The sequence below is a fragment of the Bidens hawaiensis genome, unplaced genomic scaffold, assembly GCF_021521415.1.
Source record: "Bidens hawaiensis isolate Kalapana, Puna unplaced genomic scaffold, B.hawaiensis_p1.1 tig00006484_1, whole genome shotgun sequence".
NCBI classification, from domain to species: Eukaryota; Viridiplantae; Streptophyta; class Magnoliopsida; order Asterales; family Asteraceae; genus Bidens; species Bidens hawaiensis.
The window spans coordinates 367,622-372,408 of record NW_027491435.1 but is presented as its reverse complement, the minus strand read 5'-3'; the positions used below and the strand labels follow the sequence as shown (position 1 = coordinate 372,408).

The window sequence follows — 4,787 nt, the reverse complement described above, 5'->3', positions numbered from 1 at the left end:
TCTTTCGTCGAAGACCAAAATCAAATGAACAAGTCAATAATGTGTTCATAGAAGTCAAACTTAAAATATGAACAGGTTGACTGAAAGTCTTTGTATGACTTTTTACATGGAAGTTGATTGAAAACTCAAAAAATTCGTCATGTTATTTGCCAAGCACAACTACCAATCTATCAAATTAAGAAACTCAAGCCATTTTAGCAAGTTTCGAGCAGACTCATGTCTATCTTAGCTAGCTTCTTTCTTGCTTTAATCCCTTATGCGGCTTCAATTACTTTCAATTTCACAAGTAATTTTCCAAACAATTCCCATGACATAATATTGTCAGGTGACGCAGCCTATACCCCTGATGATGGAATCCAGTTGACCCAGGGTTCAGTCTGGTTAGCTGGTCGAGCGACGTACACCATTGATCTAAGGCAAGTGTTGCCTGAATGGGTAATGTTTGGGTTTTCTGCTTCAACTGGAAATGTGTTTGGAGAACACAATGTAATATCTTGGAGTTTTAATAGTACTGAAATTAAGGTTAACCGAAACAGCGGTCAAAACAATATGTTGCGTATAATGGTATTAACAGCTGGAACGTTGGTTCTAGTTACTGGTTTGGCTATACTAGCATATTTTTTGTGGAGGAGCAAGAAAAACAATGGTGATGAAGTAGAGGAACTTGGACTTTTGGATATGAACAATGAATTCGAAAAAGAAGCATCTAGGCCTAGAAGGTTTTCTTACCAACAATTAGCTCGGTCAACTTCTGAATTTGCAGAGAACGAGAAGCTTGGAGAGGGCGGTTTTGGAGGAGTTTACAAAGGATTTCTTGAAGATTTTGGGGCGTATGTCGCGGTCAAAAGGGTGTCAAAGACTTCCAAACAAGGGATCAAAGAGTATGCATCGGAAGTAAAGATCATTAGCCGACTGAGGCACAAAAATTTGGTGCAACTCATTGGTTGGTGCCATGATAAAGGAGAACTCCTGCTTGCTTATGAATACATGGAAAACGGAAGCTTGGATCTACATCTATTCAAGGGAAAGAGCTTGTTGAAATGGAATACAAGGTACAAAATAGCCCATGGTTTGGCTTCCGCTTTGCTATACTTGCATGAAGAATGGGAGCAATGTGTTTTGCATAGAGATATCAAATCGAGTAATGTGATGCTGGACTCAAACTTCAATACGAAACTTGGTGATTTCGGTCTAGCTAAGTTGGTCGACCATGAGAAAGGCTCCCAAACAACAGTGTTGGCTGGAACCTTGGGCTATATGGCTCCGGAATGTGTAGTCACTGGCAGAGCAACGAAGGAATCCGATGTTTTTAGCTTTGGAGTTGTAGCATTGGAAATAGCTTGTGGGCGAAAAGTTATTGACTACAAGGCTGATCAAGAAAAACAAATAATGTTATTAGAGTGGGTTTGGGAGCTCTACGGGAATGACAATCTTTTAGAAGCCGTTGATCCGAGTCTCGGGGTAGAGTATGAAAAAGAGGAAGAAGAAATCACTCGTTTAATGATCGTTGGATTATGGTGTGTGCACCCCGACTCAAAATTTCGTCCATCGATGAGACAAGCCATTAAAGTACTGAACTCGGAGGCTTCTCTACCTTTACTACCCTCAAAGAAGCCGGTGGCATCTTATATGGAGCCGCTAGTGTCTTCACTATCAGATTTCTCTTCTATTGGTCAATATGAATCAAAACCTCTTAACGCTCATAAATCATCAAGGCAAGGTAAACCGTTAACAAATTCTTCATCCCAACCCATATCATTGTTATATTCAAAGCAATAAAGTATCTAGATTATTGGTTATAATGCTGCAAATTCGAATCTTGCTTCCTTTTGCATGTTTGTGTAAAGCTCACAACAATTTTGTATTTTGGATATACATCTGAATTTTTCTCACATATAATTTCATATGAATAAGTTGTTGTATGAACATTACGCGAGTCATAGCAAACATGTTGAATTTAAACAAGAATGTTCACATGTAAAATATATATTACATCTGCTTTTGTTTCTCAAACAAATAACATGTAAAATATTAAACATTTTCGTGTGCAAGAATAGTCCACGGTATTCTTACGTAGTAACTAACAAAAGCCGCAACTTATAAATTTCACGCCCTGCCGCATAGCACGGGTAAAAAAACTAGTTGTTTTTTATGAGTGATGTATAAAACTTTTTAAATTTTAATTTGGTTGAATAATTTGAAAGTAAAATTACAATATGTTAAATAATAAAATAGATAGGTGGTATTAAAGGGCATGGTTAGTTCTCAATAATTGTTTATTCAACCCATGCAATACATGAGTTTTTTTTTTTTAAATTGGATTGCTTATGGCGTTGGGATGTTAAAAATGGCTAAATGTGCTATTAATTGGATAGCTAAGTTTTCTAAAGTGCAACATCAAACACAGAGAAAACATATGTGAGAAACGTTGACAACGTAACGTTATTCACGATATATAACATGTTATATAACACTGTTTAATGTTAGCAAATCATATCATGTATATATAAATTATGTTGATCACTGCTTTATATGTTTTAATTAATTTAGCTATTTTATGGCCTTACGTGATATCACTTAATATTTAATTTCCTAATTAAAATATATTAAAATAGTCGAGCAATTTTATAATTAAAAAATGTTCATTAAGAAAACTGAAGAGAAAATTCTAATTTGACTCCTTGTGATATATCGGCGGAAGATGGTTTAGCCCCTGAAAACTAATTTGCGCATTATGGACGTATTTCATATTTGGGCGGGACAATCTGTGCCCTTCCGTCATGTTGACCGTTAGTTGACTGACCATAAAATGTTGAAATTACCAATTTACCCCTAAGCCTATAATTAATTTAAAACTAATAATTCTATAATATATCGTGTGGAGTGGGGTTTGAACCCCCGACCTGCGCTTTAACACCAACAACACTAACCATTTAAAGTAAGCCAACATGTGTTATAAATATACAATATGAATTATATATACCTTCTTAACATTAATGTGTGATGTTTGTTTACCATCATAATCATATATATCATCCAAACGAACCCGAAACAAACAAAACGAACCGTTTTTGAGCAAAATTTAAACCCGAAACCACCACAACGAACCGATTTTTAGCAAAATTTAAACCCGAAACAACCAAAACGAACCGTTTTTTAGCAAAATGTAAACCCGAAACCACCTAAAAACGGGCCGTTTAGGTTGTTTCGGGTTATATTTTAGCTAAAAAAACGGCTTGTTTTTGGTTGTTTTGGCTTGTATTTTAGCTAAAAAACGGGCCGTTTTGGTTGTTTCGGGTTAAAAGTTTGTTAAAAAATGGTTCGTTTTGGTTGTTTCGGGTTATATTTTAGCTAAAAAAACGGGCCGTTTGGGTTATTTCGGGTTTAAAGTTTGTTAAAAAACGGGCCGCTTTGGTTGTTTCGGGTTAACTTTAAACCCGAAACAACCAAAACGAACCGTTTTTTAGCAAAAACATAACCCGAAACAACCCAAAACGGGCCGTTTTTTAGCTCAAATATAACCCGAAACAACCCAAACGGCCCATTTTTCAACAAACTTTTAACCCGAAACAACCAAAACGGCCCGTTTTTTAGCCAAAATACAAGCCAAAACAACCAAAAACGAGCCGTTTTTTTAGCTAAAATATAACCGAAACAACCAAAACGGCCCGTTTTTTTTAACAAACTTTAAACCCGAAACAACCAAAACGACCCGTTTTTTAACAAACTTTTAACCCGAAACAACCCAAACAGCCCGTTTTTTAACAAACTTTTAACCCGAAACAAACCCAAACGGCCCTTTTTTAGCTATAATATAACCCGAAACAACCCGAACCCGAACCCCAACCGCAACACAATGAAGACAAACAATTTTTTATATATATAACATGAACACAAAATACATATATCAAAATACCCGAATTATAAACTTCGGGATTTTACATACATAACATACTAATAACTTTTCACCCGAATTATAAACTTCGGGTTTTTACGAAGGTAGGCGACGGAGAACCGGTCAAAAGTGCCACGTCCGGTTGAAATTAATTGTGTTTTGACCCGCAAATGTGGCCATAACACGAGCCCATATTTCCCGATTCCGGACCCGGAATCGGAGATTGACTTCAATTTGCACTCCAAACACGGCCTGATTGAAGCTCAGGTTGATGGTGAGAACCATTGTAGTGACGGGAAGAAGAAGGTGCGACGGGGAGAACCGGGTGCCGAGAAGCGACGGGAAGAAGCGGCGGGGAGAAGCCGGGTGTCGAGAAGGAGCGACGGTGGATGGTGGCTACGGTCGACGGGGAGGAAGTTGAGAAGAATTTGGCCAACGATGGAAGTATATATATATATACTCCGGTGAAGTGTATATATATATATATATATATATATATATATATATATATATATATATATATATATATATATAGTGGTTGGTGTGGGGAGGAAGGAAGGAAGTTGAGAGGGGTATGGAAAAGAAGGAAGGAGGGGAAGAAGTTGTGGTGGGGAATGGGGGGAGTCGTAGGGAGGAAGGAGGAAGAAGAAAATACCCGGTTATCGGACTACCATTTTTCCCGACAAGCTGGTTTTTTCAAGCTTTTGAAAAATATAATAATCAGAAGGGCACAGACTGAGCGGCCAATTTTCTTTTTGTAAAATTCTAAAACACCCTCCTTCTCAACGGTCATTAACGGAAATAAATGACGGAAGGGCACAGATTGTCCAAATATGACAAACGTCCATATGCGCAAATTAGTTTTTAGGGGCTAATCTATCTCCCGCCGATA

At 37.4% G+C, this 4,787-nt stretch overlaps 1 pseudogene; it reads left to right on the top strand.

The window, feature by feature from the left end:
• The first annotated feature begins 216 nt into the window (after positions 1 to 216).
• LOC143632585 (L-type lectin-domain containing receptor kinase IX.1 pseudogene) lies at positions 217 to 1,962 on the top strand (annotated as a pseudogene).
• The last annotated feature ends 2,825 nt before the right edge of the window (positions 1,963 to 4,787 follow it).